The sequence below is a fragment of the Cyprinus carpio genome, chromosome A22 (genome assembly GCF_018340385.1).
Source record: "Cyprinus carpio isolate SPL01 chromosome A22, ASM1834038v1, whole genome shotgun sequence".
Classification (NCBI taxonomy): domain Eukaryota; kingdom Metazoa; phylum Chordata; class Actinopteri; order Cypriniformes; family Cyprinidae; genus Cyprinus; species Cyprinus carpio.
Window position 1 is genome coordinate 7,718,464 of NC_056593.1, and position 25,832 is coordinate 7,744,295.

Sequence of the window (25,832 nt, forward strand, 5' to 3'; positions counted from 1 at the left end):
ATCTCCAAACTAACCTTCAGCCCAATAGCGCCAGCCCAAAAGATCCATGGATTAAGTGTTGTCAGCTCCCATTAGTCCAATGGAAAGAGAGATTAGATGTATAAGAAAGAGTTGTAAGCAATACGAAACAAGGCAGAGGTTTACCATGATGGACTAGTATGTTTGACCCTTTCGTAAATGTCAAACAAAATTACCGCAATTGTTGGTCCTCTCATGTTACGAATGTTTATGCATCAAGGTTGACCATGAAATAGCTGTTTAAGGAAGTCAATTATATTGCTCGTTCAGTCCAGAATTTCTCTTTTATTTCCTTTTCCTACAGACACCTTCCATTCCCTGGCTCTCCTTCACTCTAAATCATACCTACTCGCTCTTTGACAGCACCTATGAGACAATCTCTCAAGACGCAAAACCCTTGGTGTCTACACTCTTCTCTGACCTTGAACTCTACCTCCGTGGTGAGGCCAACATCTCTGTGGAATACTCTGTCCACAGTTTCTACGACAATCTCTTCCCATTGGTATACCAGCACCTGGTCAATCCTGGCTTGGGCTCAAACGTTTCTACCTGGTCCTCCGAAGGAAGCAAGTGCCTACGTGCCACTCGGCATGACATCAACCCCTTTGGGCCTCACCCACAAGAGCTTGCTCAAGGACTGTCTAGGGCACTAGTGGCTGGTCGTGCCCTCAGTCAGGCGCTGGTGGTGGGTGCTGAGGTTCTGAATGCTGCCGAGTGGTGGGGATGGCGCGGCAATGTGGACGTGCACTGGTGCGGATGCTGTTCTGTCCCCACTGCCGTGGATTGACCCTGATCCGGCCTTGCAGAGGCCTGTGTCTCAATGTGATGCGGGGTTGCCTGGCAGGCCTAGCTGAGCTGGATGGGCCCTGGAGACGCTATGTAGCATTGCTGGAGGGGCTGAGCGGGGCACTAGCAGGAGGATATGAAGTGGAAACTGGCGCTTTCTACGAATCCGGGAAAAGAATTAACGATGCCCATCCTTACTGCACAACTCCATGGACCACATCTCAGCGCCGGTGGTGAGTCATGCTTCTCTGATTCATAGAACGCGTTTATTTTTTATTCCACAAACGAGCTGCACCATATGCTGGACTAATCAGTTCTAGCGTGCATGTGCTTCCAGCAGCATGGTGCATATCAAATGTCTCGCCCAATCAGGCTGTGCCCTTGCAAGGCTACAGTTTTGCACATGCTAAACTCGTATTTTTGCATGTACTTAAATCTTAAATTGATAATTATCATAAATTAGCATTTAGCCTAAAAAAAGATGGTCTGTTCTCAATGGTGCTTTCAAGCCCTGCATTTATTATATCTGCAAGGGGTTTATTATTAGCTCAGTGATTAGGAGCTTGATTATGTGGTAATATGACACGTACTGTAAAAAATGTGTTGGTCATGACAGTGTGACTATGGCTGTCTGTAAGTGAATACCCAGCCGCCCACCCTGAGTCTATTCATACCATCAATGCCAGAGTCTGTGTGCACGACAGAGGACGACCGTCTGCTGATCTCTCTCACTCGATTCTCTTACTGGAATCATGGCTAAAGGGGCCACAGGGGTCAAGGATTTTGTGACAGCTCGGCTTTGAACCCATCATGTCCTGGTGAAACCAGCTGTATATGGGTAGGTCAAGTTTGGGACTGCATTCCCACAAATCTCTCTTAAAGAGCATAGACTTACCAGTCAGAATGGGAGATATTATTACTTAAGCCCCCGACCACAGCCCCTATAAACTCCAACCCCAAGCTTACTGCTCTACAATGGAGGCTGCTTGTGGGTGTTTGACCCCTCCTTCACTTGTCTTTAATGTTCCTCACTCACAGATGCCATGATGGGTTTGCCAAAAACTACACCAGTGCCTCTGCTTTGTGACACAGAATTTAGGCCTACATTGGACATCAGGTGACAGCCCAACAACGAAGCAAGTGATGTGGTTTTTATTTACCTGCATTCCATAGATCTGTTCATTGTTTTTGAGGAAAGGGCCCAAAACAGGCCATGCTACTTGTCCATGTTGGCATTTAGCTAATTTGGCAAACTTCTGCTAAGTTATGGATGAATTAGCAAAAATTGTGCAGTTTTATTCAGCACGTTGCTTTATTTGCTATAACTCACCACAGCAATTATTTACGCTAATTTTGCTAATTACAATAATAATTTTAGAAATAATTATGCTAATGTCACTATATGCAGCGGTCAGGATGTAACCAGTGTTGTGTTACAAATTGCATTCATTTACATTTCAGAACACAACAACGTACTGAGCTTGCGTAGCTATTGCTAACATATTAGCATAGAGTAGGCCTATTTTTTGGGTCTTAGAGGTACGCTTTATTGTTGACACGCTCTATAAATGGAATCGGGTTCATTATAATGTTGTTGCTAATTGTAAAAACAATGAGATTTTGAAGAATAACTTGTGATATCTTTATTGTTTATAAGATGTCTATATGCGCCGCCCAGCTTTGGCATTGACATGGAGGACAATAGGGCCTCTCGAGCCTCTCACGCTGCATGTGGTCTGGCGCTATCTTGGTGCTGCTTGAGTTGTTTGGGTGTTGTCTGGTCCCAATCAGCCTGATGTCCTGCATGCAAATTTACCTCTGGACAAAGACGGCTTCCGTGAACTGGCCGGCCCCTTCCCCAAATGCTATGTAGCTAGTGAGGGGCCAGAGCAGGGGAATGAGAAAGTTTGGCTAATCCTTAGATAAATAAAGCTCTGTAGAAGATATACATATACAAACACATTTACACACACTCGCATAAATAACTTTTTCAGTCTTTATTCCGTTTCATAATTTCTGGTATATAGCTGAAATATGTCAACTATGGCAAAACGGACTATGATTGTCCTTCTTATTTTAGATTTTTTTTAGCTTTTTTTTTTAGGCTGAATAAAATAAAACATATTTTATGTATACAAAAATGTTAATGTATAATAATTCAGCATCCAGTGCAGTTTAATACAATGAAAGCTTATCAATTTTAATCAATCAATTTTTATTGTAAATATTACTAGAGTGATTTTGTGCCACTTATTTGTGGCCACTAGATGGAGTAATCTCTTTGAATTGGAGTCAATTCAAACTGGCCTAAATTGTGTCATTCACCTTGATTCATTTATTTATTTTTTCTCTTACATATGTTTTCAAACCCATTATAACTCCTCAACTCTCTCTTTCAGGTGGGTAAAGTTTGTGGTTCCTTGACTGAACCCGTTTCCTCCACTCCAGTCAGTCCCACTTCGAGAAGTTTGAGTCCTTCACTACACCCAACCATTGAACTCCAAACCTTAGTCACATCATCCAGTCCTACAACACCACCTGATACAGGCAACCAACATGAGCACATTACGCTAAAAGAAGGTGAGAAAATGGCATGTATCCACTGCATATGTAATTGCTGAACATATTTTGACCCTTCAAGATTTTAAAATCCTTACGAATCAGATGTTTCTGATCATATATAGTAACGTTCCTGCTGTTTGCCTTTCTTTCTTCTGTTTTCTTTCCTCTCAATTCTGCACCTGTCAATGACATCAGGTCTCTGCCTCTGAAACCATCCAAAAACGACAAACCCAGAAGCCTGAAAAAGATTTCAAAGTAAGAGTGTATTAGTGAAGACTAACATTTTACAGCAGTACAATTCCGCTTCCAGGTTTCCAATATTTTTTTTTTTTATTTTTTTATTTTGACATAAAATGACATTGGCTGTCAGCCTAAGAATGTTCTAATGATTAGATCCCACATCAAATAAACGTGTGCGAGCAAGGAAGAACGCTGTCAGCATTATTAACAGTCACAAACAAGTGCAGGAGGCCAATCCGCCACTTGTGTCTATCAGTGTTTGGGCATGTTTGATTAGAGCAGCGTGATGAATGGGGCAGAACTGGTTCTACTGTGTAATTAGGCCTGGTTTGATGGTTTTTGATAACTTCATGAAAGCCTGAACTTCCTGCAGGGAGTTTATGGGCTACATCCAGCGGTACAAATCGTTCTTCTCCACGCTGCCGGCGATGCTGTGCGAGGGGGAGGTGGTGATGGATGAAAACACCTGCTGGAGTGGAGAAGATGTGGTGGAGAGGTAAGCTTGTCCTGTCAGAGGAGGGCTTGAACTCAAATTTGTGTGTTAATGCATGGATTAATATGGGTCTATGACATGGCAATAATTTTTTTGACCAAATACATTAAAAGTGCACGCAATACAAAATGATGACAAAGCAGTTTTAGCTTGTAAATTAGTAATTTATCATAATATACATACATATTAAACTTTGAGTGGCTCTTTATTAAAAGTAAATGGAACATACTGAATATATATTTTCAAGTTGGCTGAAGACTTGTTCTTCACAAACATGAGAATGTTTCTGTTTTCCCACACTAATTGATTGTAATTGAAATCAGTCAAATCAGATATCTCTCCAGAAAGGTCTCTATTTACTCGGTGAGGTCATGAGGTTCATAACATGGCCAAGAGCAGTGATGGTTGCCATGGATTAGCGTGGCTTTTCTCCAGTCCTCTTCTGGACAGAAGCTTCATTCAGAAAGTTCTGGAGCTCTATTGTGACACAAATGAGATTCCCTGAAAAACACACACTCAAAATAAGCGTTTGCATGTAGGCGGTTTTGCTATCAGCATATGTTCATTCTCTTTTGACTTTTGCACCACAAAATGACCATGATCACTTTGCTTGAATGGACAAAGTTTTGTAATTCCAGATATATCCCTATTCTGGCCTCATTTGCTCCTCAGCTTTGGCTCAGAAGTTAGAGATCCACCCCCTGGACAAATTGTCACATCTCCGTCCACACTACGGCAGTAACGCAGGGCTGGCACCATCCATACTGGAGGCCCCCAGTGGCACAAACACTGGGTAGTCCTGGAGACAGGCCATTGTTACCATGGAGCAAACTGACTAGCTTGCTAATCCTTTTTTTGGTTTGTGAAATCTCTGTATTAAGACAAGACAAGTTTTTATCATGTCAAACCTGCTTTGTCTGAAAGATAAATGTTTACTGGTTCCCTAAATGTCATCAATTGGTCGCAGATAGGTCCAATACAAAACGTAAACATTAAATTTAGATAAAGCCACATTTTGGCCACATGGCATTTAGGTGACCTCTAATCTTTATCTTTCAGACAAAGTAACTCAGTCTGACATTATAAAAACTTGCTTTGTATTTTCTAGTACAGAAATTCCACAAACAAAAACAGATTAGCAAGCTAAACCATTTTCTCTATGCTAACAGTCACAGAAATTAATGGTCACACTCTTCATTTGTTGGTACAAAGACTATTGGAACAAAATTCTGTGCAGTATATACTGCCTTCTTTTTTATAAATGTGAAACAGAACATGCTAACAGCATGACAGTGCTAACATTCAAAATGGTAGTATACTACATTTTGTATTCACTTTCTATGTACTGAATAATACTAGCACATGCTGAACACATTAATCAACAATAAATGTTTAAAACAGTAGTACGCTCTATTGCTTGTAGTGAGTTGCAAACACTTTTCTTAGAAAATAGGCCTAAACACCAGTTTGCAAGTTGTATCCTTTTTGTGTAAAATGTCTTAAAAATAATGATTGAAGAAAGAGACATCGCAGCTGATAATACAGTTCATCACATTGGAAATAGAAAGTCAAGTTAAGTGCAGTGCATTATGGGATTCCTTGATGTGCACTATAGCTACTTGAAGTTTTGATGTAGTACATATGCAGATAATTTGCATTCTGTGCACAGTATGCTGTACACCCCTGCTGAAAAAACACAGCATATGGTGGTTAAGTATGTTTTGACGCTGGGATGCTGGTTTGTGCTGGTCCTTTTTTTGCTGGTTATGCTGGTCCTTTGCCAGCACATGACCAGCATGAACCAGCATCTCAGCATCAAAACATACCTAACCAGAATATGCTTGTTTTTTCAACAGGGACTACAGAAATATTGAAATTAGCATATTAGCATGCTATTCTGGGCATAGCATACTGTGAGCACAACCTCTTCAAATAAGTTAACACTGCCCCCTTTTGGACAAAATAAATTCAGTTTTAACATTACTGTATATTGAACCATGTTTTCTGAGGCAAAAATCCCCACAAATGATTGCATGGCTTTTTGCAGGAAACTAATGTATTAGCCATCTAAATATATTCTGCCACTTGGTCATAATAAACATTTGGGTCAAAGAAACACTGAGGAAAATGTGTTCACAAGATGACAGCGCTTTCACACCAAGTTCAGTCCAAAACATGCATTTTTTCTTTCGAATTTTTAGGTCCATTTGGATAGCTACGTAACATTTCAAATTGAGCGAACAAGGTCATTTAAGAAAATGCTTAGCTGAAGTTGTGGTTCACCTCCTATTGCACAGTGAAGTGTATGAATAGATGTTTTAGGATGGTGGAGTTAACCAAGGAAATGTTAGCATGACATATAACTTGGTGTCAGCCAGACTCCAAACAACTGGATGTGTGAGGTTACTGTGGAAACAGTTTGTTTTTGTTTTCATTTTAGGCGACTGCCGTCTGTGGTCAAAGTCCTTTTGGGTTTTTCTTAGTTTCTTATTTTTCTCTCTCTCACATTTTATCCATTGCTGATGCCACTGTCGAACTTTAAACCCACAAAAAAACGGTGAACAGATTGGAAAAGTGAGGCCATTGCTGACTCACTGTAAATCGTCAGGAAACGCTTCAGCCTCGTTCACAGTTGTGTCCATGACTGATCTGACTTGCTTAGTTTTTCCTTTCCTCTGTGGTCTTAGATTGGCCGTATCCTCCATTACAGCTTTATTAGATTATGTGTTTTCATTGAGGACTCGCCCTTGTGCTCACTATAACACTTTTTTTGGTTTTTAAGAGCTTAAAACTGAACATGCTACAAACAATGGTAGTTTAAGGTGGTTTAGCTGGTCTCCCAGCGTGATTAAGCTAGTGTTTAACTGTGCGATTGGCCTTACTAAACTTGTAGCTGTGTTGTGTTTATATCCAATCTAAGATGGTTATTAGTTAGTCCAAGTATTAACAAGTTCAAGCTTCTCATTAGCTAATTCAAAATGGTAAACAAGCTAATGTTTCAAAAAACCACCCTGACCACCATAAATTGGAATAAACAGCTGTTGCTTGGTTTTCTTGCTAATCTCAGATTGTCTACCATTTTTAAAAACACAGCTACTATCTTAAAATGGATTTTCAGACGTTGAAAAAAAACAGCATATGCTGGTTAGGTACATTTTGAGGCACAACTGATGGTTTGAGATGGTTTAAGATGGTCCTAAGCTGGTCCTGAGCAGGAGCTAGTTGCTTAGGACCATCTTATAACCAGCTCATGACCAGCTTAAACCAGTACATGACCAGCTTAAACCAGCACATGACCAGCTTAAACCAGTACATGACCAGCTTAAACTGGCTAAGGCCCATCTTAAACCAGCAGCCATGCTTCAAAACATACCTAACCAGCATATGCTGTGTTTTTTTTTTGTTTTTTTTCAGAAAAGTGAATGGAAAATTGTCAAAAAACGTTGACTTTTAATTTCAAAACAGCACAGTGCAATTTTATTTTTAGCATATTTAGCACCTGCTTACAGGACTGCTAACGCATGTTTTTTGCGCTGAGATACTGTTGCGCAACTATTTAGTAAATTCTCCAAATTCGCCAAAACCTATTGAACTATCTATCTAGCATTTCATAAATGGGCCTTAGTGCTGTCTAAATAGGTTTCAATGTATAGCATACAAATACTACATGATACACTAATATTTGCAGTATTTATAGGCTGATAGACCTGAAAACCTGTAACGGATACTGTAACTGCATATAGGATATCCAGTGCTTGTATTACAACTTATTATTGAACTACTCTATTCCAAACAGCTGCTTTAATATAGAATAGCGCTGTTAGCTATGTGCAGCTCAAAGCTGACTAGATATATTACAGCTGTCCTACATTAGCTTGGGCCCTTCCCAACTTCATAGACCACAGACAATAAATAGGATGGAAAACTAGCAACCAGAAGGTCTTACACCCGGTTATTACACACATGAGAAGGCACACAGCTGAATTCATGCTTACGTATCTCAGGATAGCATAGCTTACTCAGATGCTATACTCCAAAGTTGTGTATTTTATAGAAAAGGACATCCGTTGAAGGCTGTCTGTTGTTGCCAAAGGCAATAACTTGTGGAAAAGCTGTTCTAAAGAATGAAAAAACCTCTAATGCACAGCTCATGAAGAACGGATATTGCTAGCTCATTAGGTACTGCGTTTCATAACCTTCTGAGCAAACAAATGAGCTAATCCAATATAGCAGATGAATTTAATTGGAGCTTTGCTCTTCACAAGGGTATGTGTATGTGGTTTTTAGAGGAAAATAAGCAGCGTTTAGTCAAAGGGGAACTCCAAACTCTTTGGTCTTGAGCTGGGTAAATATTTTTCTCTGACTTTTTTCTGGCTTGGATTCATTTAGCTGCTAATTGTTGTGAGAAATGTTGGTGACTGCAGTGACAGGCCCACCGCACTGCAACGTAAGACCAATGTTCTCACTAACACATCTGTTTAAAGAGCCTGATGGTCTTTGTAGCTTATTGGAAACAGTTTGTCAGTGTCATAATCAAAGTAATTCATGAGGTGCCTTGTTTGTTGTGGTCTTTCTTTTGTGTAGAAATCTTTTTCAGGAAGAACAGGACTTGATTATATGGGTATTTGATTGGATTGTGTAGGGATGAAACGTGGTAGGCTATGCTAATATTAGAGGCGCTTGCTGAGGCAATTTGAATTAACATATTTGCGCTAAAGCACACTGAAGTATCTAAGGAAACTGCAGTCTTGACCAGTGTCTATGCTATTTCTGACTAGAAATGATCAGTGATTAAAATGTGTTTGTAATGATCAGTCTTACAGTTGGCTTTATGTTTATTGAAACACATCAAGCAGGTTATTTCCTCTTTAATTATGCGCATACAGTATGGAGCATATTTGGCTCACTGAAGAAAGAATGAGCCAGTAAAAATGACAGTATCCACAGACAGCTCATTCTTCTTTTAAATAAGGCACATAATCCGCTCCTCTCATGTAGTGAATACTCACTACATTTGCTGCTCAAATGCATTTACTCCTGACAGCTAAAAAGCACAAACCAACAAACAAGTCTGTCTCACATTGGTTCCTAACAAAGTGCTTCCACCTTGCAAGGTGAGCCGTGTGTTCGGATGCTGTTTGGATGCAGCATGAGGTGTCTGGGGTCATTATTTATTCACTTAGGATAGCTGTGGTGAAAACAGCAGGGCAATTCTCCCACAAGCATTCATTTATTGATGCGCGTGCACACAGCTGCATTGTTCTGCCCTCCTGCTGCACTTTATATGCCCCCCACTGTTAACCCTTTGATCCGTCTGTCTGACTGTCTGTCTACCCATCTGTCTCAAGGACACTGGTGCTGGAAATAGCTTCTGTGTGATTATTGCAAAAAAAAAAAAAAAGGTTTTGCATAAAATGATGGACGTGTGATGTTTACTCTTCATGATATGGAAATTTGCAATAGTTTAAAAAGGTGTTTCCGGTGTTAATTTACACATATTTATATCTCCAGATGAAAAGTTCCTTTATATTCAAGTCAGTATTTCGTTATGTCATATACTGAATGATTTAATTTTATTCAATTTTAGTGTTGAAAAGAGTATGTGTGTTTGTGCGCGTGTGTGTATTTCATATTAAGTTTATATTTGCATTTTGGACCGGAAAGTCGCCACCTAGCAACACCCTTGCACCCACAACCAGCACCATTTTAGATATGATACATATTAAGTTTTTAGGTGCCTTTTGGACATTTTAATTGTGGGCTTTAAAATTGGGTTCACATGACTTGGACCAGAAAGTAACCACCTAGCAACCACATGGCAACATGCTTTATATGATACATATCATATTAAGTTTTATGCGGATTTTGGATCTTTTAACTGTGTGGGCTTTAAAATTGGATACCATTGACTTGGATCAGAAAGTAACCACCTAGCAACACCCTATCCACCACATAGCAACATTCTGTCAACCATCATGGCAGCGAGTTATGTTGTTTTCTTCACAAAATTATATTATTGTCCATATACTTCTATTCAAACTTTTTTTTCTTTTGCTTATTTTAGCCGATAAAATCCTTGCACATTTGCATGCTTGTAATCTATCCACCCTACCTCCCAATCATGTCTGTATTTAAAGTTCATCCTCTGTGCTTAATCAAAGGTTAACCTAACTGCCCTGCCTGAGCTTGACCCATTGATCTTATAGGCTGCTGAACATGGCACTCTGACAGTCGCTATGGCAACCGATGTTGAGCTGTCCCCCCGAAGAGTGAAGATTGAAGACCTATCAAGACCTTTTCCTCAAGTTTGCTTCCTTGTCAACATCCTTCATTGAATAGCATTGTCAGAGATCCATAAAATGTCTTTATCGTCATCCTGTCTAAATGTGTAAATATCGCTTTCTTGAATACTGTTTAGTGGGTAGGCATGTTGTGTGGCTTGCCTTGGTTGCAGTGACATGGCCTTTGTTGAAGGATGCCCTCCATCTGCCTCCTTTAACATCTCTAATAAAAGGGTGCAGGGTCAATACCTACATTTGCAGCACAGTTGTGTCTTCAGGCTTCACCGCAGGTTACATACTGAATCATTTATGTGGGTGAAAAGGCTGTCTGAACATCCGATCAATCCTTGGGCCTTTTTCCAATAGACGAGCTTTGAGCATTCCCTACATTTTTAGTACTTCAGAACTCAGAATTGGGAGATCATTGTCATCAGTCCAAGAATTGCTTGATTTCTTTACTGGTTACTTATCTCTTGATCTGTTTCCACCGCAGTTATACAGGTCATGTGGTGGGGAATGGACTGCAAGCCCAGAGACACAACCCAGAGATAAAAGTCAGAAGTGTAGATCCAATCCTTGTCAACATTAAGGAAAAGCTAGAGCGCTTCAACCAGGTAGGTCCAAAAACACCCATCAGAACATCCATCCTTCCACATTTGACCCAAAACATAGGTTTCTAACCCTAACTCTGACCCTCTTACCTTAAGCTTAACAAAATCGTTGTTTTCACAATAAGTTTGGTGAGATATTGGGGACAGCTTTGAGGAATTTGTACGAGACTGTTTTGGGCATAACCAGCTTTGATTGTGTAGGGCGAACATGCATTGTGCGATTTCTGATAATCAGTACGTTCTGAGGTCTTGTACACAAATCAGTTGAATTGACTTGTAAAATTTCTTGATTGTCCAAAATGTTCAGGTAAGGTTAAAGATGGTGGGAGCTCGTAATAACATAATGCAAGCTTACAAGCTTTAACAATTTACACCTGATTTCCTTTGAAGCAAAAAAATCAATTGAATCAATTTATTTGGGACAAATCAATTGAACTACAAGTTAAAATCATGCATGTACACCCATCTTTAGTGACAAGCTTTACAATGAATCTTAGGTAAGATCTGACAGGGTGTAAAAGTTTTGGACAGAGTTCTGCAGTACAACTTCATACAACGCTCCTACAACAACTGTCTACCGAGGAACCAATGAGTGCACAACAAATGCTTGTTTGGGTTTTCGTGCTAATTTTGCTTGTCAGTGAGGATGTCAAAACACAAATGATAAGTCAATGCTGTCTGTCGTGACTTAAGTTTGCTAAGATGAACTATATATCCTAAAGTTAAAGAACATTAATACTCTGTTTCATCTTTAACCAAAGTTCATATCGTACAATCGGATAAATAGCAATCAAATAGAAAAAATACAGATATGGCTTGCGTGTTTCTTTTTATAAAACTGTCCATGAATGTTTGCTTTGTGAGCAAAAAAAAAAAGGCATTAAGAACCACCAGAATCGCTAGTTTCAAGCTTGCCCACCAAACAAAAATAGTCCAACTCAATGCCAGCGCACATGTCAAGAGTGGTGAGATGGTGTCATTACTCCAGGGTTTGCTCTGTGATCAGACTGCAGCAAGATCAGACCCAGCATCCTCAGCGGGAGTGTTGAAGACCTCCTTGGCATGACGACAAAGTCTGTCGCTACTGCAGCTGCGTTTGGGAGGGGATGGAGGGCAGCTCAGTTGGCCCTCTTTATTCCATTAAAACCAGACGTTTTGGTTCCAAATTATGTCCAAACCCGATCCAGCCCTGGCCACATTGCTTTGCTGTGAGAACTTGCGTCACTAGACATATCAAGAGAGCTGGGAAAGTACGGTAGATTTGTGTCAGGGGATGAGGAGTAGGTCACTTTGAACTTCTTGTGAACTATTTCCATTATTTCGTTAGGTCTCCAGCCCCTGGTGAGGTCTATTTTGCTTGACCTGTGGTAGTTTTTAGCAGCTGATTGGTATTTAATTAACCTATCTGGTGTAAAACCTGATAGGTAAAATACTTCACTGGTGTACAACTAATGGTAATGCATATAAAACCTTGAAATGACTCTTGCAGATGAAATCAGGCATTGATTGGATCTTGAAAAGTGGGCATGAAGGAATGGAGACTTGGAAGTGTTTTGGGGGATGGGTTGGAAAATTTACTAAAAACATAGTTTTCTTGCTATATAACAGTAAAAGTATTGTACTAGCATGTTTATTTTAAATCCAGCCATATTCTACCGCAAGTATGTAAATGCAGATGCTTCTAAGTTCGCCTGCTTGATTTTATGCTAGCTCATAATTCTGTCGGAAACGATACGCCTATTTCAATAGTTCTGTATTTTGAACGCTCTATAGAAAATATAAGCATCTAATATTTATCATACTTACAGGTGGTGATTCAGTGGAGCAGCTTGTCCAAATAAACAGGATACTGATCCATCTTTCAACAGTGAGCGTTTTGTGAATCTGAGATCAGAGAATCAGTCGTCAGTAGAATGACGTGTTTGAGGACGGGTCAAGTTGTTCGCAGCCAGCCAACGTAGAATATAGGAAGTGGGATTTGAATTACTAACGACTCGTTTCAGCTGTTCAGAGTCGATTCTTTATTTCTGGAGACAATAACGTTATTTAATTTAATGGCTAAGATTTTTTAACACTATCGCCCCCTTGAGTACACTGCAAAAAAAAATAGTTCTTGAGTTTTTTATTATCCATTTATTTTTCTTGTTTTCAAGTAAAAACATTTTCAGTATCTTTAAAAAAAAATTATTTTAAAAGAAACACTGCATATGATATAAAGACTTGTTTTCATAGATTATGTCTTGAATTATGTGTATTTTCTTTCTTTTTTCCAAAAAATTAAATAATTAAATCTTCCAGCGCAGTAAGACAAAACCCACTTGTATAGACTCATTTTATGAAAACAAGTCTTAATATTTTAGACATAATTTCCTTTCAAGTAAATTAATCTTGTTTTAAGGATCTTTAGATATTTTAACTGGAAGATTACACAGCACTTTGAACAGCACTTTTCAAGTAAAAACCAAAGCCTTAGTCCCAGTCCGTCTCTGATCAAGGCTTATTGAGAAATTAATATTGCAATGCCGTGTCCCAAGAGTGAGTCATCTTGCACTACAGGGAAGATGTATGCGTCTCATGGTTGAGTTTACATCAAAGGACGTCATTATTTTTTTCTCTGACTCTTCTGTGCATCCTTAGCTTTGAGGAGACCGTGTGATGTACTCTTTGCATAAAGCTAAGTAATTTATGAGCCCTCTCTGCAAAAATGGCAAATGAAGAGAAAACCCCAGGCTTGACTTACGCAGCTCTATAAGCCGAGATGTGTCAGAGGGGGATGCTAATGAGTATGAATGCCTTCATAACCCGCTATCTAATGTAAGCATACATCAACACACAAACACTAACAACACATATAACACATACAAGTGGATTTGTGCATCATATTTCAATGCAATCTGAAGACATCCAAGTCCGTGTTGTTCAGTAATTGTTATGGATAATTCACCGATAGATTTTTGCAGGATATTTTTGCCATATAGCAACAAATGTCAAGTGCCAAAATAGTTCAAAAAAATACTACAAAAGCACCATAACAGTAGTCAACATGACTTGTGTGCTATATTTTGAACCTTGTGAAGTCATATGATAAAATTTGCAAGGAAATTCACTTAAATCTAATCCCCCATGTAGCTCTTAACTCTTTCCCCGCCAGCATTTTTGAAAAAAGTTGCCGGCCACCACCAGCGATTTAGATGATTTTCACTCAAATTTTGATGGCCTCCGGTATATTTTGCTGTATGATTATTTGAATATGCAATAGCATTATGCAGTTTTCATTTATATGTTGTCTATGATTGCTGATGTTCGCATTATTTTTAATATGCATCTGTTTACATAAGAGATCATTTGTTTCTCCATCCTTTTCACGTGTGTTTTTGTTCAGGAGGTTTTGTACTCATTTGGTGTAATAGCGCCCCCTAGTGTATAACAGTGAAAACACAAAAAGCCATAAAAACCATAGACTGTAAAAAAATATGGACGTAGTGTCCGTGACGTCACCCATAGACTCCTCAATAGCGGTTTTGAAGCTCAAAGTGTGCAGAGCGGGCCGTCGCCATCTTGGCAGCGCGTCACCGCGCAACTCAACCCTTAATTCGAAAATGGGCAAAAAGGCAGGAACTGGTTGCTGAAGCCACGCCCACCTAGCTTGACGGCAGTGTCAGCAGCGGCAATCCACACGTCACTCAAGTGGCCATACCCTGAATTATGCAGAACTTTAAGGCTTAATATAATTTAAACGGATGAGTTATAAAAAAATTCACCCCCCTCACAGTTGTCACAAAGGGCAAAATTAGCAATATAGACCAAAATCATTTTTTTAACCAGGCTGTAAACATGTTTTTTCTCTGCTGTAAAGTTTGGCATTTTAACATGGGGAGTCTATGGGACTGTCTCCCTTTTGCAGCCAGCCTCAAGCGGTCAGTCGATGAATTGCAGTTTTAGTCACTTCCTTATTGGCTTCACGAGAGAGAGCGGGAGGTTGCCGCTCGGTAAAAACTCATCTTTGGCGGGGAAGCGTTGTCTTCCAAAAGACGAGATAACTCGTCAATGGCGGGGAAAGAGTTAAAGTTCTACATTGTGCATATTTGACCTAGAATGTTGCATTTGCTTACAAAACAAATGTCAAAATCAGTGGAATTTTTGCGTCAATATCAAATTTTAAACAACGCATAAAAGGTACCATTTATTATGATATTAAAAGAAATGCTAAATGTGAGTATCTGTAAATAACGACTACAATTTCGGAAAAGAATCCTGTAAAATCTTCAGAATTCTACTTTTGCATTCCAAGTAAAAATATATCGCAAAAAAAAACTTTTTTTAATCAATTTAAATTTAAATAAGCTAAATAATCAAAAACGAAACATAAACAAATAAAAATGACTAAAGCACATAACAAAAATACTAAAATTCTAAAATTCAACAACACTGAAAATATAAAAATAAAAGCTAATTAAAAAACTAATAATATAATAGTATGTAAATAATGATGATTTTAATTTTCACTTTAAGAGGCAGCAGCTGTAATTCCTTTGCAATACTGTGCGGGTGTTATTGGTCTGTTTTTTGCCCCCTGCCAAACGTGCCTCGGTATCACTTTCCTTTGACCATTAGAGGTGTATCTCAGTCCAATTGATGAGCCTGTTGTCAAGGAGACACAGTTTGGCAACAAAGACCCCCAACGCATCCTATCGATCCGTTTACATGAATGGGGTCTTAAACCTGCCCCAGATATTAGGGAATTTGTTTCCCAAATGACTCAGAAAATCCTGCTGGAGGAAAACAATCTTTTTGGAGACGTAATGAAAACTGACCATGGAGAGCTCTGAATATTAATGTACATGCAAACATGTAATGTTTGATCAATCGCTTTTTAGGAAGATTTTAGTATATGTGCCCTATTTTGCACTGCAGTTGATTGCATAAGAAGTGGATGCGCTCTGGAGTTCAAATTTTATATAAAAATCATGATGTCAACTGGGAAATGTAACTTTTAATATTTTCACTCGATATAATCCTGAAACAGGTTTTTGTTTTAGCCAATCAGAAACGCTTTGTGCCTGTCAATTACAATTTTAGGTTGCTGACAGGTCTTTTAGGGGCGGGGTTTAGGAGAGGAAGTGGAGAAAATGCCCACTTTTAACAATCCAGTCAATATCAGATGAATAAAATCAAGCCCTGCCCTTCATTGTTTTCTCTTTTCACTCAGAAATATCAGTAAAATAGGTTTCAAATGCATTTTATGTCAATTTTTACTTGATTTAAAAAATTTAAATAAAATGAAGACATAAACTTCACTGAAAATTACTGAGGTATTTTAATAAAACCATGTCAGTTGAATACTAATAATACTGGCTTATGACTCAGCGTGGAGGATGAGAGGTCTTTCTTTAATTGTTTCTTCTCTTACCACAAACAAAACAATTAAAAATTTAATGTGCAGCTTAATTGAATAATGAACCAGACAGGAGAAGAAAAAAAAAACACTAATAATTATGTAGCTATTTTATCTAAATAGAAAGGGGTGTATGCGCTGGAAGAGGACAGTCTGTTCTGTCTGTTGTTGCTATGGTGTTCGCCTGATGCATGGCATAATACATTAAACGGCGGTTAATTAACAGTCCCCTGGGGGACGTTTTCCACAATTCGCTGTGGAATTTAATTGCGTTGTGTTCCTCCGTCTGGGAGAAACAGAATGCAATTGCAAGGAAATTTAATTCAAAGTGTGCTTGAATATAGTCAATAAAATCTGGCAATATTCTTCATTGTTCAACATTTTCCTATATATAAATCTGTTTTTTTTTTTTTTGTACGATATATAATTACCATATTGGTCTAGATTTTGAACCTAGTGTTTTAAAAATAATATTAATAATTATTATTATTATTCAATAAATTATGAATTATTGAAATTGTAAGAATGTATATTTTTTTGCTTAAATCTAAATTTTTTATTTGTGTGTGACTATATATGTAAACATATACATGTTTATGTGTAAATTAAGTATTTTGACTAATTATTTAAAAAAAAATAAAAAATCATACTGTACATTATAATGTTGCAGTGCCTATAATTATTAATTTAAATTTCTAGTGTTTTATTTTAAATGTTTTAATACAAAAATAGTAGAAAATTATTAGCCATAAAATGAAAATACTGTAATTATCTTATTGGCATGAAATAAGTTTTTTGGTCGCTTAGTTTCTGCTTTTATCTTGTCACATTTGGTTGCCCCATCCAGAATGAAATCTCATTGGTCCAATTGCTCCATGGAATATTAATCATCAGTGATGATCTGATTGGCTGTGATTGTGCCAAAACTTCCATAAAGTTGTTTTGCACTTCTCTATGTTTAAAAGTAAGAAAGAAAGTGAGACAGAATATGAAATCAGAAACAATGGGGAACCAGAAACTAACTCAGTTAAGATGTTCTGAATTATGCACTTCTGCGATTCCCTGAGCTGTTTTTCTAAACCATTCTGAAATGCCCCGCAACTGCACGTGTTTAATATTCTCTCGCTGTAAAAATGGAATTTGCACTTGAGTGGATCCATGTTTAGAGTGTGCTGGAATGCTGCTGTTATGAGCCTTGACGTCTTGCCTGGGAGCCTTTGTAGGAACACACGGGGCTATTTGGACATGATGGGTGATCACCACTCACTTACTCACTTCAGAGGGAATCATTTCAGTAGAATTCCACTCTTACAGCTTGTGAATTTGAGAACAGAGCCACTGTTGTTAGCTTTGCACCAACTGCAGCTTGTATCAGATTGGTCATTGCTAGGGAAAAAAGGGAATAGTATAGTGTTAAAGCTTTATAATAACTTCTGATTTGTATTTATAAACATTGGAAATAAACTAGTAATTAACAGCTAATATAAGATAGGTAAATATGTCATATATGTCTGCTGTTTTGTTCCAGGAGATGTGGGGAGAGATGGGTTTGGGAACAGATGGTCTTGAGGATGTGGAGACCAGCAGTGGCGACGCAGCAGAAGGCAGCGGCGAGTGCGATGATGAAGACGGCTGTCAAGGATCGGGCCGCGGCGAAGACGAGACAGGTGAGTTCATTCGTCCCCTGCATCGCAGCTCAAAGACAACTGTCTCTGTGTGTGTTTACTACTTGATCTGCAGTTCCCCAGGAGAGATGTCAGATTCATGTTGCTTAGAAACCCAGAGCCATTTACTGTCTGTGTTTGTTTTTAGGAGGTCGGTCTCTTCTCGTTATTAACACTGTCGATCACAACACGGCCATTCGGACTGGTTTTGTTGCATTCAAATGGTCTATTCCAGCTCTTGTGTGTCCAGATATCCAGTTCCTTATTTAAATCAGTAAATGTAACTTGCAGTAACTTTAGTAATAGTTCTCAAAGGGCAGTATATAAAAAGTATAAATCAAAGCAAATTTGAATGAAGTTTATTTTAATAACAAACAAGCAATCAAACAAACAAAAACAATTTCCCAGTGTGGTATGGAAAATTAAGTTGTTTTTTACTTGTTTTAAAGGGGTTATATGATGCGATTTCAAGTTTTTCCTTTCTCTTTGGAGTGTTACAAGCTCTTGGTGCATAAAGAAGATCTGTAAAGTTGCAAAGACTAAAGTCTCAAATCCAAAGAGATATTCTTTATAAAGTTAAGACTCTGCCTACCTAACCTGAAACAGCTCATTTTAAACACGCCCCCACATCTCTACGTCACTATGTGGAAATATGCGCGTAATGCTGCCCAAATGTTCACAAAAAAAAAGAAGGCATGGTTTCAGTCACCGCAGTAAGTATTGAAGCAGCCATGTCAGGGAGATGCTGTGTGTATCAACTCTGTTCCCCGCACACTTTATTTGGCCTTCCGAAAGTAGATGCATTTAGGAAGCTTTAAGATTACTTACAACAGAACAGCAATGCATTTTATGGACGAGTGTTTCGTGAACCTAGGAGAGGAGGTAATTCTGACTTTACTAAGACAATCTGGCGCTTCTGAATCAGCTACCGTAAGTATGTTTTGATATTAGTTTAAGTATTTGCTATTCACTGTTCAAATGCAGAGTTTTGTGTGTTGTTTGTGTGTGTGTGTGCGCAAGAAAGAAACACATTTTCTCAGTGTGGGAACAGAAATAAACTTTTAAAGCATAAATCAGAGCTAAAAATAAAAAGATATATAAGAGAGAAAAAAAAAAAAAAAATATAGAGAAAAAAAAAAAAAAAAAAAAAAAATTCTCAGTTTGGTAAGAAAAAAGAACTTGGTTTTTCATCTTTTAAACATAAAATGAAAATTCATGAAAAATGAATCAAGTTTATACAAAAAAGGTTGGCAAGTAAAAACCTTCAAAGTTCAAAATACATTCTCTGAAAACCAGTCTTGTCTTAAAAAAATTTGCTTCTACACAAAATAAACCAATGAGGTTGTTTGCTATATTACTTTCTATCATTTTGTATTATATTTTATCAATGCATTATAACAAATGACAAAGCCAGATAGGTCTACTTTGGTATTATTTGTGGATCTGTGCTCTGCTGCACTAGCATGCTGGAAGCACTCAGGGATAGGACAAAATAATGGATTTCACCTTATAATAGATTAAAAGCATTTGTGTGTAGCAAGTTATTGCACCATTTTTCAAGGAGCGTCTGCTGTTCCTATAGTGTTACTCAGGAGTCCAGCCTCGCTGCTACTTCTAGAAGGTCATGCATCTTTTTGTTCACTGGTCTCAGATACGTTTCCACACAGCATCCCTGCATTAAAATGTCTAGCTTTGTTATTGAGTCTGGGTAACAAAGTGCTGATTCAGTTGGCAAAGGCTGTACTTTTGTGATATTATTCTGTAAAACCATTCCCAGTCCTTGATTAAATGTATTTCTCCAACTATGGGCACTTTTGGCCTTTGAAGTAGTAGAAAATATAGTCATATATAATACACATACACTTATTTATTTACTTATATTTTACCATATATATATATATATATATTGTAAGTCTGTGTCTGGTAAAGAGTAAATCCATACAGTCTAACATTAAATGCATTTGAAAAGTAGTAAACCTACATTTTTTGCAAATAAAAATAAGCCCTTGAAGAGTTGAAGAAACACCAAACAAAGAATAAATGACTCTGATCCGGCACCAGTTCCCTTGAACATCTTTTGATTTCATGCTGAGATGAAGAAGCCATTGGACAATTGTCTTTCCCCTGCTGACATTTTTTTCAAAATGAGCTGCTGAGGAGGAATTACAGATGTTAACAATTTAAGAAAAGTTATGGTTACACTTTTTTACACTGTACCCCTGCCTAGTGATTTTTTTATCTGTTTTTTTTTTCCCCAACACCAATTTCCCACCAAAATGAATTCCTGGCTCTGTTGTTTTAAATCCCTCAAAACCCTTGAGTTGATGAAAAACTGAATTGCTGAATGACAGTGCATCTCATCCGGGGTCACAGAGGTATAGTTTCCCCTACAGCAACCACAGAGCTGGTCACAATCAATCAATTATTCATTTGGCAGGAAACGGTTCATTAACAGAGACCAGAGCGTTATGATACCCACCGCTCCATCTCCCTCGTCTTTCTCTTCATGCTCAATGTCTCTGTCCAATGATGCTGAGATAAGCACGCAGACACAAGACGTGCAGTTTTCATTGTTTGTTTTCATCAAGCGAACCTCGACTTAATTGACCGTGACTACGACACACACAAATAAGCATTGCTGCAGTTTCACCTCAGCCTCGGATGGATGGAGACCAAAGCTGAGGTCTGTTTTCGGGTGTGCTTCCGAACATGGCACGGGAATGTTTTTTTTTTTTTGCATGCGCCTCCTTTGAGATCCATAAAAATTCCTCATTGATCGATTCCTGCAGAACCCCAGAGATTCAGATCTGAGGCGTTTGCAGTCGCTGTCTGCGCCAATAATCTTAATAGAGTTCATTGATGATGGAAACTGTTTAAACTCAAAGCCTGTTTTCTTAAACCGTTTCCCTGGTTACACTCAAAATTATTGTGTTTGGAGTTGAGGTGGGATGCTTAAAATTTGAAGCAAATCTCAGTTTTGTTCATACTTGGGGCTAAGGATTATGGAAATGGGATATGTTGCAGGCCAGACTCGAACCTCATGAGCTCATGTCAGAAGCATGTGGATAGCTTATGCATAATGGCCTTTGTAAACAATTAAATAAATGATGTTTAAAATGGTTTTAGATGGAGTATAGCGTGTCACACCATAGAACACACCACGGGGCCGGGGCCAGTTTATCTGTTTTCTTGTTGATTTATTCCACTTTTGTCCCAGTTTTGTCCTTTCTCATCCGTCAGTAGACCTCTGACTCTGCAGTGATGTGGTGTTTGAAATGTAACTCTATCCAGTTGTTTATGGAACCAGAGTCTGATAAGCACTTGCTGAGGCTGTAAATTCCAGCCAAATGAAATGATATCTTGTCACACCAGTGTGTGTGTGTGTGTGTGTGTGTGTGTGTTTTACTGTTTGTGTCCCCTAATCTGCAGTGTGTGAGCTTACAAAGTATAGAAAACAAAGCAGGTAACGCATATAGCAGAGAATAGACTGGGCACGCGACTGTTACTTACGTGACTTGCTTGACGTTAAAAATAGTTATTAAGTGCAAAAAAACAACTCCTTGCGGTCTCCCGCTGTCTGCTCTCTGACACACACCTGAAGCAGCCTCTCGGACAGCATGTGATCCCTTCAGTTTTCTTTTGCACCTTATAACTGTCGAACGGTCAAAACACACACACAGTTATGTCAGAATGTTCATAATGTCTTAAGTAGGTCTGCACATTTAATTAAAATTGAATCGAAATCATGATTAAATAGTCTGGTTTAGTGCGATTATGATCGGGAAAGGGGTCACTGCCGCCCACAAGGCAATGACTCTAATTTATTTATATTTTCTAATCCATTTACAATAATATAGCATTGTGTTTGTAATATTCTAAAGCATAGACCACATTACTGCTTTACCAATGCCAGATCACAGGTGTAAGTTTGAAATGTTAGGACGATAACCGAAAGGTTGTAGGCTTGATCCTTGCCAGGAGGATCCATGAAATGTTACCATCACACCCTCGAGCAAAACACAAGCACGGGTGGCAATAAAAGAGTCAAAGCCAAAATGAAGGTCTGGGATTGTGCTGGCCACCGGACCGTCCTCCAGTGTCTCCAGCTTTCCTTTGATTAATTGAGTGACATCTACACCCTCGCTATTGAATGGCTGTTGTTGAGAGTCAGCGAAGGCTCATAATTCAATCTGCCAACTCAAGAGCCCAGTGAAGAAGATCACTCCAGCTTAATCTATCAGTTAATGCTGTTAATGTGCACGGATGAATTACAAAAGCAGCGGTTTGGCTTGGTGTTGCACTCAAGCGGGTATGTGTTGGGTCTGCTGCCGCACGCGTCTCTTGGGAACCGTGGCTTGGGTAATGAAGGACTCATTACTGATTCAAGAAGGACTGCGAGAGATACCTTTACACCCCCAACCTCAAGTCCTCTAGTGAAGGTCAAACAATACCAGAGGGGTGGGTGTGTGGGTGTATGTGACCCCAATCTGTCTTGTTATGCAGATTATAGTCAGATTTAGCATGACAGTATGCGATGCGACTCATTTTAATTCCATAATATGAGTTTTAAAATTGTTGGTATTTGGTATTATTTGCTATCCCTAGCCCTAGCCCTTGCTATAAGCTATATTACCTTTTACAGAAAACATAAAACACAGAACACATAAAATTTTAATTATTAATTAATTAATAAAAAAAAGAATTATTTTAAAAAAATTAATTATTTATACTTCTTGAACATTGAACATTGTTACACAGAGTGCTCTGCACCATAAAAGTATCCAAAAACACATCCAAAATTTAACAATAATAATTATTATATTATATTATATTATATTATATTATATTATATTATATTATAAAATAAATAATAAAATATATTATATAATATTAAACCATATAATATTATATAACAAGCAGGATATCATTATTTAATGGAGATTCAACATATGAAATACAAGAAATTCATGATGCCATGAAAGAGAATGTTTTTTATATATAGTACATAACATGGATTTTACAACTTTGTCATTAATTTTTCTATATTTGTTTCATGTCGTATTATGTATTGATATTTATATGTAATTAGATATAAATGCAATATATAATTAATTATATTTAAGGGATATTGATATATTTAGATATTAAGATGTTATGCTATTTATTTTAAAATAATGCACACATGCACAATATCATAAGTACAATATCAATATCAATATCCTTTAATATAATTATTAGTTTTAGTTATAAATAATTCCATCTGCAAAAGACTGCCGGAGAAGATGGAGCATTCTGAGAAAAATTACAAACACTTTTTTCTTTAGATGTTAAATAATTTAAACCAATAAATAAAGACTGGAAATTGATTTCAGTTTAATATTGAGTAGAAAGATCAAAATATTTTTGTGTATTGCAATAATTTTTTTCAGTGTCTCTAGAAAATGGTGTAAATGTAAAATTCTATAATACAATACAAACAGTACAATGCAAAACTATACAAATATAATACAAATAATGCAATACTAATACAAAAAGGTCCTGGGTGAACTGCAAAAGAAAAAGTTTATTTCAAAATCACGACTGTTGTTTGTTTGGCACATAACAGCAGTTGCACTCATGTTACTGCATTGGCATTCATGCGTGTCTGGGTTCGTAATTATCAGATTATTCTCCCAGATTCAGACATTGGAACGGGCAAGCTCTGACAGCTTGGTAAACTCTGATTAAGCTGACCTCATCTCCTACGAATGTGCTGTCATTTGTTTGTCAGCACCTGCTTCTTTCTCCTTTATACAATAAATACCTTTTTTATATATTACAATCACAAACAACATGATGTCAGCACAACTGATGCTAACATAATTCCAGATCCATTGGTTTCTCACCCTTCCCCCAGCAACACAGGCGGGGTAGAGGGGAGGAAGATTAGATTGACTCCCAAAGGTAAAACCAGTTTCCACCTCCAGCTGTAGGAGATATTGCAGGTGTTGTGTGTTTGCTTACCTTTAGCCCCAGTCTTAATAAAAACAGTGTTCCTTGTTCACAGGGTATTAGAGCAGGCTTCTGTTTTTATTTGTTATATTAAGTCATGCTATACTTAGTTTCCCACCTTACAGTTTTGGCAGAAAACTATGCTAGTGGATTAGTCTGAAAAATACTCTTAAATTTTTTATTTCTTTTTTTTTCACTAAATTTATGATGCCATTATTGTTAGATTTTAATATATATCTCACATAAGCTTTCACTAACCCGTTTTTTTTATAGTTACATAAATGTTCAGGTACTGAAAGGTTCTCAAAGTAACGGTTTTTTTATAGTTTATGGAGGATGATTCTTATAACATTAATGGATTTGCTATACATTCTCATATAATGTTGAGAGAAAAAGTTCTGAGATCGGCATTCTTGGAACGTCCGTATGATGTTATGTGTACTCGAGGAACGTTCTAAGAACGTTTTTTATAACCTTTAAATAACGTTCTAATCATGACAAGAAAACTGGACATTTTAATGTTCTATGTTCTTAGAATATTAAAACTAAAAGTTGAAATAATTCTATATTTTGGGTGAAAATAACGTTAGTATAACATTCTACGAAATGTTTTTGTAACCTTTAAATAACGTTATAATCACAACAAGAAAACTGGACATTTAAACGTTCTTAGAAAACTATAAATAAACGTTCAAATAAGGCTATATTTTGGGTAAAAATTGCTAATATTTGGGTAAAAATATAAATATAAAATGTTCTAAGAAACGATTTTGTAACCTTGACAAGAAATTTCTTCTCAGTATTCATGACAAGAAAACTGGACATTTTAGAAACATTTTGAAACAATTCTAACCTAAATTTGATCCTCTGGGGCGTTTACAAGATGGCCGCTGAGCTAGGACTTTCAGCAAAGTCAGGCTTTTTGAATGTAAAATTTATTTATGTATTAACCCTATTATCATTGCTTTTTTATACCAGCTCTAAACACATTTCGGTGAGTGAACATAATTTTATATTCTCTAGACACCTTGATTATAAAGGAAGCTGAATTCGTAGCATCTGGCTGCATGATGCAGTGTGCGTCTGGCATTGTGGGTAGGAGATTAAATTTCCACACCTGTTTCTCCTGCCTTTGGTTAAAAAAAAAAATCTAAACTAAATGAATGAATGGAGATGTTTTGTCTTCTTTCTCACAAACATCAAGAGTATTAGCGACTGCCAAGTGCTGCACATAATTATACCCACTTTGTGGGTGGACAAGTTAACAATAGTGTTCTGTCTGCTTTTAGACATTATGTCTATCATGGAAAACTCATAATTAAACCACTGAATGCAGCAAAATTAATGAAAGACATAATTCAGTTTTAATGTATTTTTTTTTTTTTTTAAAGCCCTAAATTGTGTTGCTGTCATTTGTTATTCAGGATAATTTGATTCAATATCTTCATACAATGTCTGGGGAAGAGGTACAATACAGTTCCAAGAAACATAAAATATGTGCTAAACTGTGTGTGTATATATATATATATATATATATATATATATATATATATATATATATATATATATATAATATATATAATAATAAATACTACCGTTAAAAAGTTTGAGGATAAAGTCAGGATAATGTCTTTCAAAAAAAAAAAAAAAAAAAAAATCCTGCTGCAGTAAATCTTATAAAAAGAAAATTCATTCTTACATATTAATTTAATGTGTGATAATGTGTTGGGTTTATTGTAATAATTATAATTGATATTGTTATGACGTTTATTGTAATTAAACAATGGATCA

General features: G+C 37.4%; 2 protein-coding genes and 1 pseudogene across 3 annotated transcripts in view; 1 reads left to right on the forward strand and 2 right to left on the reverse strand.

Annotated features, from left to right (window-relative positions):
• The window catches only part of LOC109047541 (protein phosphatase 1 regulatory subunit 29-like), a 905,211-nt gene that overhangs the window by 207,788 nt on the left and 671,591 nt on the right, over nt 1-25,832 (reverse strand). The window lies entirely within an intron of this gene.
• Nucleotides 1-25,832, reverse strand: part of LOC109046565 (beta-1,3-N-acetylglucosaminyltransferase manic fringe) — a 788,629-nt gene that overhangs the window by 78,026 nt on the left and 684,771 nt on the right. The gene's annotated exons all lie outside the window — the stretch shown is intronic.
• LOC122134968 lies at nt 149-18,320 on the forward strand (annotated as a pseudogene).